Here is a 12005-nt window from a genome sequence, read left to right on the forward strand (position 1 = left end):
CTCATAGCAACCCTATGCAAAACAGAACAAAACACTGCTCAGCCCTGTGCCATACTCACAATTGCTACATTTGACTCCATTGTTGCTATCACTGTACCACTATATCTCATTAGAGTCTTCCTCTTTTTTGCTGACCCTTCATTGACCAACCATGGTGTCCTTCACCAAGGGCTGGTACCTTCTGATAACATGTCCAAAGTATAATAATGAAGTCTCACCATTACGCTTCTAAGGAACATTCTGGCTGTATTTCTTCCCACACAGATTTGTTTGTTCTTCTGGCAGTCCATAGTACTTTATTATTCTTCCCCAACACCATAATTCAAATGAATCAATTATTCTACTGTCTTCCTTATTGTCCAACTTTCACATGTATATGAGGCTATTGAAAATACAATGACTTCCATCAGACACATCTCAATCTTCAAACTGATATCTTTCCTCTTTAAAACTTGAAAGAGGTCTTTTGCAGCATATTTGCCTAATGTGATATGTCCTTTGATATTTTGATTACTGCTTTTTTGTGTGTTGATTGTAGATCCAAGCAAAATGAAATCTTTGACAACTTCAATCTTTTTCTCCATTGTGAGATGCTGTTTATCGGTCCAATTGTGAGGATTTTGACTCCCTTTACATGGAGGTGCAGACTGTAGTATCTGATCTGAATAAGTATTTTTAGTTCTCTTGGCTTCCAGCAAGCAAAGTTGTATCATCAGCATAGCACAGGAGGCACTCACTCATCTATGTCAAGAAATGTGGAAGACAACTACCTGGCCAACTGACTGGAAGAAATATTTGTGCTCACTCCAAAGAGAGGTGACCCTCCAGAATGCAGAAGTCATTGGGCAATATCATTAATATCTCATACAAGTAACATTTTGCTAAAGATAACCCAAAAATGTCTGCAAACTGCCATTGACAGAGAACTTCCCAAGGTTCAAGTCAGATTCAGACGAGGATGTGGAATAAGGGGTATCATTGCTAACATCAAAATGAATTTTGGCTAAAGCAGAGAATACAAGAAAAATGTTTACCTGTGCTTTATAGACTATGTGAAGGCTTTCCATTGTGTAGATCATGATAAGCTATGGACAACACAGCAGATAATGAGAATTCCGAAAGACTTTCTTGTGCTCATGAGGAACCTGCACATAGATCAAGAGGCAGCTGTTCGAACAGCACAAGGAAACACTGAATGGTTTAAAATTAGGAAAAGTGTGTGTCAGGGTTGTATTCTTTCACCATAGTCTTTCAATCTGTATGCTGAATGCATAATCCAGGAAACTGGATTATATGAAGAAAACCATGGCATCAGGTTTGGGGGAAGACACATTAACAACACACAATATGTAGATGATACAATCTGCTTGCTGAAAACGAAGAGGACTTAAAAATACTTACTAATGAAGATCAAAGTCCACAGCCTTCAGTATGGGTTGCATTTCAATGTAAAGAAAACAAAAATCCTAATCAATAAACAACATCCATATAAATGGAGAATAGATTGAAGTTGCCAAAGACTACATTGTGCTTGGATCAACCATCAACCCTCATGGAAGCAGCAGTCAAGAAATTAAGCAATATATTGCATCAGGCAAATCTGCTGTATAAGACCTCTTTAAAGTGTTGAAGGGAAAAGATGTCAGTTTGAGAACTAAGATGCACCTGACTCATGTCATGATTTTTTCAATATCCTCATATTAATGTGAAAGATGGACAGTGAATAAGGAAGCTCATAGAACAATTAATGCATTTGAATTATAGTGTTGGAGGAGAATATTAAAAGTATCATGGATTTCTAAAAGAACAAACAAATCTGTGTTGAAAGAAGTACAGCCAGGATGTTCCTTGGAAGCCAGGATGGTCAGACTTTGTCTCTCATACTTCAGATACATTATCAGGAGCAACCAATCCCTGGAGAAAGATATCATGTTTTATAACTGGAGGATTGGAGAAAAGGAGGAAGACCTCCAATGAGATGGATTGGCACAGTGGTGGCAGCAATGGGCTCAAACATAGCAAATGTTGAGAGGTTGGCGCAGGACCAGGCAGTGTTTTGTTTTGTTGTCCTTAGGGTCTCTATGAGTCAGTACTGACTCGACACCTAACAAGAACAACAGCAACAACATATATGAGTTTATTCCAAAGAAACCATGTTTAAACATGTCTTTAAGATCAGTGGGTAGTTACACACAAATTCTCCCAACAATACACATGTCTTAGTCTCCTAAGGATGTCTTCAAATAAAAAGTCAAGTGAAAACAGTGGCTCCCACAGTTATGTGCTGAATCAGCTGCAATCAAAACAGAGAGTTCAGCTCAGAAGGTTATGGAGAATATTTTATTTGGATCCCAAAGAAGTCATCTGGATAGATTTTCTAGAAGGACACATGAAGATAGGGGTTTATTAGGAATAAGTTTGTAAGAAAATTTAAAATTACATAGGTGATAAAAAGTGCCAGAAAATTATCCTGAGGATTTCAATTTCCATCATGACAATGTACCTGCTCATTCTTTAAGGGTAGCAAAGGCTGTCTGAAGACAATTTTGTTGGGTAAACTTAGGCCATTTACTCAACAAACCTGATCTTACAACTTCAGACTTGTTTTTGTTCATGAAATTAAAGAACATTAAAAGGAAAATAATTTGAGACCTTCAAGAATACCCAAATTGTTATTTTTAGTATGATATAAGTTGAACGAGGTTGGCCCAGGATCGGGCAGTGCTTCGTTCTGCTGTGCATAGTGTTGCTATGAGTCAGTACCAAATCGATGACACCTAACAACAACAACAACATAAGTTGAATAAAGAGCACACAATTCTTTAGAGGGTTGTTGTTGTATGCCGTCAAGTTGGTTGCAACTCATAGGGACTCTAAGGGGTTTCTAAGAAGTGAATGGTGGGTATGAACTGCCAACATTACACTAAATGTGTTTAGAAATCTAGTGCTAATCCTAAAGTACCACAGAGAAGGGTTAGAGATATGGAAACACCACCTTCAGAAGTATATAATATAAGGATGGTTGGTTATGTGCCTTGGAGTAGGTTCAAATTCATAGGGACCCCGTACAGGGTTTTCAAGGCTGGAAACATTTATGGGAGCAGAAAGCCTCATCTTTCTCCCACGGAATGGTTGATAGTTTTGAACTGCTGACTCTGAGGTTAGCAGTCTGACTTGTAACCACTATGCTACCAGAGCTCCTTTTTAGAGGAAAAAAAAATAGAGTTGCATTTTTTATATTTTTGTTTCAAAAGCTTTTATATTTTCATAGCAACACTTTTTGACCTATCATTGTGTTTAATGTTTTTCACTCTGCATTCTGGATAAATTTTTCAAGTTTTTTCCCTATACCACTGACTTGACTTTAGGTAATCAAATCTGATTGGCACTACTGCCATTAGAGATTTTTATTATGCCACTCTTAAACTACCACCCCGATTTCATCTCATTCAATTAGATTTCTCCTGAAAGTCTGCTTGCTTCTGTTTTATAGAACTCATGTTCTTTTGCATTGTTTTAAGGTTAACCAGCAGCTGCTTGCTAAAAAAATAAGGTGTGTCTGTTTTGTATTTGTGTGAATGTTATTTTCACAGGTATAGTTTTCCTGGGAATGTTAGGCATAATATGTCTTTTCTTTATATGTATTTTTATTTGTCTTGAATGGGCAGAGGGTTTGCCCTCAGGATACTGCCATCTCTTACAGTTTCTATAATTATTAACTTGATTGTTGTTGTTGTTGTTGTTATGGAGTGGGTTTCAACTCATAGCGACCTTGTACAGGGTTTCCGAGGATGTAAATCTTTATGGGAGCAGAAAGCCTCATCATTCTTCTGTGGAACAGCTGGTAGTTTCAAACTGCTTACCTTGAGGTTTGCAGCCCAATTCGTAACCACTACGATACCAGAGCTCATTAACTTGATTAGTGGGTGGTTTATATTCTTATATGTCAGCCTAAAATACCATCCTAAACTTAAGTTGCAATTCATAGAATAGTTCTGCAAACTAAGCTTGGATCATCTGCTTCTTCAACACTGTACTTCTCATGCTGTGATATTCACATCCTACTGAAGATCTTAACATAAAATGCTACATCTTGTCTAATTCTTTTATTTCTATCCCATTGCTGTCCCTTGCTTTCTTTAAATCCTACATTCAGGAATATAGCATTTGAATCAACATAGTTCTATTTAGGTATTTATGTGAGACAGAGAGAGAGTGTGGTGGCGCCGTACCATAAACACTGGACTGTGAACCATAAGGTGCATGGTTTTAGTTCACCAACTGCTTCATGAGAGAAAGGCTTTATGCTCCCGGGAAGATTTACAACCTCTGAAACCCTATACAGGGTTTATATGAGTTGGAATGACTTGATGGGACTTAACAACAACAACAACAAACCTGTGCATCAGATTCTGTATAAGGCGGAAACCTGTCAGAGAAGGAAAACTCAAATATCTTTGATATTAGAAAGCATTAGCAGAACATATTTCTGTCAAAGAGATAATCTCTGAGGCCCAGAAAAACAAGTCAATCCCATCAAGTTTCAGTTCTCACAGAATTCACACAAAAAAATCAAAACTTCTAGACAATATTTGGGAACTGCCATTAATGAAAGAGAGGAAGAACTGAAGATATGAAATCTTTCTGAAGAGACTACACATTTCTTTCAAGCCTCATAGAGTTTTTATAACTGTACAATACAGCAAAAGAGAGCTATGAGACTTTAAAAAGATGAAAAACACATAATCAAACTTAATGGAGTCAAATATAATTAAATTATAATTTAATATAAGGAAGTAAAATTTAAATTATGGTCTTCATTTTCAGTAAGGATAAACTTACTATGATGTTAAAAAGAAGAGTATCAAGAATTTACGATCAGAAATAGTTGTAATATTTACATTGTGCATTCCTGTGAATGGAGGGATATTGAAAATCTTACAAACTATTCCAAATCGTTGTTGGTGATGTCTTTTGTCTTTTCGTTTTGATTCCAAACTTTTGATGATATGCTTTCTTAATGTAAAATACAGTTTTGGGGGTAGAAAACAGCAGTGGCATTTAATTTTACCTGACTATGATTCTTGTTGTTGTTTTTTCTGTCTATCTCTCTCTGGGTTTATTCTTACTTTTCATTTTGCTTCTCGGAAAAAGGCACTATCATTAATATTTTGTTCACTGAGTTCTATCTAACCAAACGTTTTTACACTTACATATTTTTAAAGGAGTTCTGGAAGTGTAGTAGTTACAAGTTGCACTGCTAATCTTACGGTTAGCAGTTCAAAATTACCACCAGTCCCAGGGGAGGAAGATGAGGCTTTCTGCTCTCTTAAAGATTTACAGCCTCGGACATCCTATGCAGGGTCACTATGAGTCGGAATTGACTCCACGGCATTTAACAACATAGATAGATAGATAGATAGATAGATAGATAGATAGATAGATAGATAGATAGATAGATAGATAGATAGATAGATAGATTGATAGATTGATAGATTTATATATATATATATGAAATGGTGGTAATTATGTGCCGCGGAGTCGGTTCCGACTCATAGGGACCCTGCACAGGGTTTCCAAGGCTTGTAAATCTTTACTGGAGCAGAAAGCCTCATCTTTCTCCCGTGGAACAGCTGGTAGCTTCGACCTGCTGACCTTGAGGTTCACAGCCCGACTGGTAACCACTACTCTACCAGAGTTACTTACATATATATATTTATATGTTTATACATATACATGTATATAAATTTATTTTTTGCATTTTTATGGTTTTATTTAATTCAAATAAAACTCGAAAACAGACTGTTCCTATTCATGTTCTTCGCTGCGCAGCATGGCATTGGGATTGGTGACTCTGATGGCCAGGTGGACTGCTTTTTCCATGATGGTGCAGCTCACATGGTTGTGAGCAATCTCTGCACAGTAAGATTTGTTGCACATAAGCAGCACCTCCAGATCTTTGACATTGTGGACCAGGAACTTGCAGAAGCCATTGGGCAGCATGTGTTTTATCTTCTTGTTACTCCCATAATCAATGTTGGGCATTAAGATCTGGCCCTTAAATCTTCTCCACATTCTGTTGTCAATGCCTCTGGGTTTGCACCAGTTGAGCTTGCTTAATTTTGACATAGCGATCTGATTGGTGCCGCAGGATCTTCTTGGTCCTCTTTTTAAACAATCTTGGGCTTCACAAGGGGTCTGACAGGGCAGCAAAGATGTGGGTCGAGATGGCTGCCTCCTTTATAGGCGGTGCAAAAGAACAGAGAGGGGAAGCCACCATCGCATATTTTTAAGAAAAATTCAGTAATTCCAACTTGTATCTCAATGAGTCAAACTAATAAGATTGAAAGTGAAAGTTTTGAACTATTTTATTTAATTATTTTTTTTTTACCTGCCGCTGAAAGTTACTGCAAAGATAAGTATATTTCTAAATCCTGTGGAATTTTGACTTATGTTCTGACTCTAAAATTATAACGTTGCCTTACCAAGAGCAATCCTCTTCTCGTTGTTCAGTGACTCAATATCTAAATAAGACTTTTGGCATTAGTAGCAAAATAGTCTCCAGGAAGCTTATTAATCTTTATTTGCAATAAATAGAGAAAACTGGTACTTACCTACTTAGAATGTTAGATTATCTTTCCATTTTCTCTCTAACAGATTTCAGCTCTAACAGTTAACTCACAGTATGAGATAAAAAATTTTTTTTTCCAAATTTTATTGTGCATTTGATGAAGGTTTACAGAACAGACCATCATGTTTACACTCAACAGTGTATACACATCCTGCTACATTTCATTAATTGCAACTCCCCTCCTCCTCCCTGTGTTTCCTGCTTCCATTACTCCTTCTTTTCTAATACTTCAGAACATTGTCTTTGGGTAAATTTCGGTCTCAAATGACTGATTATTCCAAGATGTGCATATCTCACTAGTGTTATTGTTCCCTTCATGTTGTTGTTCTGTTCTGTTGAGTTGGTTCTGAGTCATAGCAATTCTGTATAGGGTTTCTAAGAGCATCCGGTGGCTTTGACCTGCCAACCTTTCAGTTAGCAGTTCACAGCTTATCTTACAGTGCCACGTCATTTGGCTAAAAATTGTGATGAAGGTAAGATCTATTTCGGACCCGAATAGTGACTAAAGGCCTTAATCTCAGAGGCTCCACCAGTAAGTCTGGTCTCTTGTAATTTTGAGTTCTGTTTCACATTTTTTCTATTACTCCATCTAAAACCTTCTAATATGATGCTTTTTTAGAGTAGTTGGTAGTGGCAGCCTGGTACTATCTAGTTCTGCTGGTCTCAGGGTAATGGAGACTAATGTTCACATGGTTCATTAGTTCATTGGACTAATTGTTACCATTTATTTGGTTTATATCACTTTTCTTTTCTCTGACATAAGCCAATAGTTATACCTTAGATGGCTGCTTACAAGCTTTTAAGACATCAGTCGTTACTCACCAAAGTAGAATGTAGAGCATTAGCTTTCTTTATGGACTATTTTTTTAATCTGTTTAAACTCATAGTGACCCTATGCACATCAGAAAGAAACACTGCCAGGTCCTGCCTTATCCTTAGTTATTCTATGTTTGAGTCCAATGTTGCTGTTTCTGTGTCAATCCATCTTGGTGGGGGCCTTCCACTTTTGTTGCTAACCCTCTGCAATGCCAACTATGATCTCCTTTTCCATGAACTGGTCCCTCCTGATAACATGTCCAAAGTATGTGAGGCCAAGTTTTATCTTCATTCATAAAGGACATTTGGCTATTCTAAGACGTTTATTTGTTCTTCTGGCAGTCCAGGATAACTTCAATATTCTTTGTTAATATCATGATTAAAATGCATTGATTCTTCTCTGGCCTTTGTGAACTGACAGATGCTATCAAGTCTGCTCTGACTCATAGCCACCCAATGCACGACAGAGAAACACACTGTCTTGTGCCATCCTCACAATTGTTGCACTTCAGCCCATTGCTGCGGTCACTGATTCAATCTATCTTCCTCTTTTTTGCTGATCTTTCATTTTATATGAAGCACAATGCCCTTCTGTAAGGGTTGTTGTCTCCTGATAACATGTCTGAACTATGAGAGCCGAACTATCACCATCCTGGTTTCTAAGGAGCATTCTGATTGTGTTTCTTCCAACATTAACCGATTGTTCTTCTGGAAGTCCATGATACTTTTATCACTCTTTTCCAACACCATATCTCAAACGCATCAAGTCTTCTACAGTCTCCCTTATTCATTGTCCAACTTTCACATGCATACAAGGCTACTGATAATATAAGTTGGGTCTGGTACACCTTAGACCTCAAACTGACATATTTGTTCTTGAAAGTTTAAAGAGGTCTTGTGCATTTTCTTAATGGGTTTTCTTCCAATCCTAATGTCATGTTATTCTTCATATAATCCAGTTTCTTGGATTATTTGCTTGGGATATACCATGAATAAGTATGGTGAAAGGATACAGCCCTGGTTCATACCTTTCCTGATTTTAAACTATTCAGGATCTATCCCTTTGTTCTGTTCTAAAAACTGTCTCTTGGTCTGTGGATGGGGTCCTCATGAGCACAATTAAGTGTTCTGGAATACCTTTTCTTTTCAAAGTTATCCATAGCTTGTCATGATCCACACAGTCGAAGTTCTTTACATAGTCAAATAAAGCACAAGTAAACATCTTTCCAGTATTCTCTGCTTTCAGCCACAATCCATTTGATGTCAGCCATAATACACTTTTTTATATATCCTGTTCTGAATCTAACTTGAATTTCTGGCAACTTTCTGTCGATCTACGGTTTCAGCCATTTTTTTTTTTTTAATATCTGCTGCAAAATTTTACTTGCATGTGATATTCAAGATATTGTTGGATAATTTCCACATTTCATTGGGTCACTTATCTTTGGAATGGTCACAAATATGATTCACTTCATATGAATCAGTTGGCCAGGTAGCTGTTTCTTGGCATAGATGAACAAGTGCCTCTAGTGCTGCATCACTTTGTAGAAATATTTCAGTTTATAGTCCATCAATTCCTGGAGTCTTGTTTTTTTTGTCAATGCTTTCAGAGTGCATTGGACTTCTTTCTTCAGCACCATTGTTTTTTAATCATATGTTTCAGCTTAAAATAATTGACTACTTACCATGTCTTTTGGTATATTGACTGCATATTTCTTCCATCTTCTTTTAATGCTTTCTACATCATTCCATATGTTGCCAATAGAATCCATCAATATTGAAGTCTAGACTTGAATTTTTTCTTTAGTTCTTCCATTTTGAGAAATGTTGAGCATAGTCTTCCCTTTTGATTTTCCAGCACTTTGTACATTTCATTATAATACCTCACTTTCATTTTTAGAGCTGCTTTTCGATGTACTCTGTTCAGCTCTTATACTTCCTCACGTCTCTGATTCACTTTAGTTTCTCTACACTGAAGAGCAAGTTATCAGCCTTTTATGACATCCATTTTGATCTCATTTTCTTTCCTGCATTTTTAATGACCTGCTTTCTTCCTGTATGATGTTCTTGATGTCATCCCACAACTTTTCTGATCTTGGGTCATTAATCTCTAATGAGCATCAAATCTATCCTTGACTGGTTTCTAAGTTCAGTTGGATCTGTTAAAGGTCATATTTTGGATCTCTTGGACTTGTTTTAATATTCTACACCTTTAACCGAACTTGCATATGAGCAATTGATAATCTATTCCATAGTTGGCCACTGGTCTGGTTTTAGCTGATGATAAGGAACTTTTCACTGTCTCTTCTCACTGATGTAGTCAATTTAAATCCTGTGTATTCCATCTGGTGAGACATATCCATGTATATAATCCTTGTTTTTTGTTGTTTCAAAAAATATTTGGTATGAATTAGTTATTGGTTTTTCTATATGCTATCATGTGATTGTTAGCATCATTTACATCATCAAGGCCATATTTTCCAACTACTGATCCTTCCTCTTTGTGTCCAATCTGGACATTCCAGTCACCAGTAATTATAAGTACATGTTGATTGCATGATTGATCAATTTCAGACTATAGAATTTGGCAAAATTCTTTAATTTCATCAGCATTATTTTTAGTGGGTGGTGCATACATTTGAATAATAGTGCTATTAACTGGTCTTCCTTATAGGCATATGGATATTATCCTATTACAGACAGCATTGTACTTCAAGATAGATCTTGAAATGATCTCTTTGAAGATGAATTCCTCTTGTATTTTTCATTGCCTGCACAAGAAACCATACTATTCTCAGTTTCAAAATGCTCAAATCTATTCCATTTCAGTTCACTGAAATGCCTAGAATATTGATCTTTATATTTTCCATTTCCTTTTAACAATTTTCAATTTTCCTAGATTCATACTTTGTACATTCCATGTTCTAATTATTAATGAATGTTAGCAGCTTTACTTCTCAGTTGGGTTGTGACCCATCAACAAACGAAGGTCCCAAAAGCTTTACCCCATTCATATCATCACAGTAAATTTTAATTTGAGGAGATAGCTCTTCTGCACTCATAATCTGAATGCCTTCCAACCAAGGTGTCGCACCTTCTGATATTATATCTGACAGTGTTACTCAGCTATTTATAAGGTTTGCATTCAGTGGATAAACATTCAGAGTAATCTGCTTCTCCTTCTTCACAGTTTGTTTTAATTTAGAAACTCATTTGAAATCTCTTTGCCTTGGGTGACCCTATTGTTATTTAAAATAATAGTGGTATAGCTTCAAGAAGCATAGCAACATGCAAGCCACCACAGTATAATAAACTGACAGTGGTCTTTGTGGAACATATTGTGTGACTCATTGCTCCCTGAAGCTATGCTTCTGAGCTGTTAGGCTCAGTGACTCATCCCATTAAAGTGTTTGATTGTAGCTAATCAATCACCAACAAGACGGCAGATCGGGTAGACGTGCAAGGAAGAGCTCAATCCGCAACAACACAGAATATCGGACCAAGCAGGCTTAGGGGATGGTACTAGAACTCTAAACCACATATAAAGGAATATTTAGAAGCTTAGAAGACTTACAGCTTGGAAATTTGTACCAAAATCTAGAAATTCATTGCATTCTAATTCAAGACACTCAGCTACTCCCAGAGCCACCATCTTGGAAGAGACTAAGCGGGGAAAGGATCAGAGCAGCCATGAAAACCTAACAGAACCACAGATATACAGGTGTGGATATTCCTTTTTTTTTTTTTTTTTTTTTTTCTTTGACTGTCTGTACACCTCCATTCTGGTGACTACAGGCGATGCCTGAGAGAATGGACATCCCACCCACACCCATTGAGTGTTCTACTACACATGCACACAGATCTCCTAGAAATTTAAAGTGACAGTTTCCACTTAAAACGAAACGGCCACCACTCATCTGTCAGTTTGTTGTATTGTGGTAGCTTGTGAGTTGCTGTGATTCTGAAAGCTATGCCATCGGTATTTTAAATACCATCAGGGTCACCCATGGTGGACAGGTTTCATATGTGCTTCCAGATAAAGGCAGACTAGGAAGAAAGTGTGACGAACTACTTCTGAATATTTAGTCACTGAAAACCTTATGAATAGCAAAGAAACACTGTTTGATACAGTGCCACAAAATGAACCCCTCAGGTTGAAAGGCACTCAAAATGCCACTGGAGAAGAGCTGCCTCCTCAAAGTAGAGTTGACTGTGATAACGCAAAAGGAGTAAAGCTCATGAGAGAAAAGTCAGCAGGACCTTAATTTTCTGATGGGGTACAATTCAAAATGAAGAGAAACACCTGTAAACATCCATTAAAAATCGAAGCATGGAATATATGAAGTATGAATCTGAGAAAATTGGATGTTGTCAAAAACGAAATGGAACACATAAACTTTGATATCTTAGGAATTAGTGAGCTGAAATAGACTGGTATTGGCCATTTTAAATCTGAAAACCACATGGTTTACTCTGCCGAGAATGACAAATTGAAGAGGAATGGTGTTGCATTCATCTTCAAAAAGAACATATCCACATCAGTCATAAGGTACAATGC

At 37.0% G+C, this 12005-nt stretch overlaps 1 pseudogene; it reads right to left on the reverse strand.

Moving 5' to 3' along the window:
- Positions 1-5808: 5808 nt before the first annotated feature.
- On the reverse strand, positions 5809-6280 carry LOC102811016 (annotated as a pseudogene).
- Positions 6281-12005: the final 5725 nt, after the last annotated feature.

The sequence above is a fragment of the Chrysochloris asiatica genome, unplaced genomic scaffold (genome assembly GCF_000296735.1).
Source record: "Chrysochloris asiatica unplaced genomic scaffold, ChrAsi1.0 scaffold00111, whole genome shotgun sequence".
Taxonomy (NCBI): Eukaryota; Metazoa; Chordata; class Mammalia; order Afrosoricida; family Chrysochloridae; genus Chrysochloris; species Chrysochloris asiatica.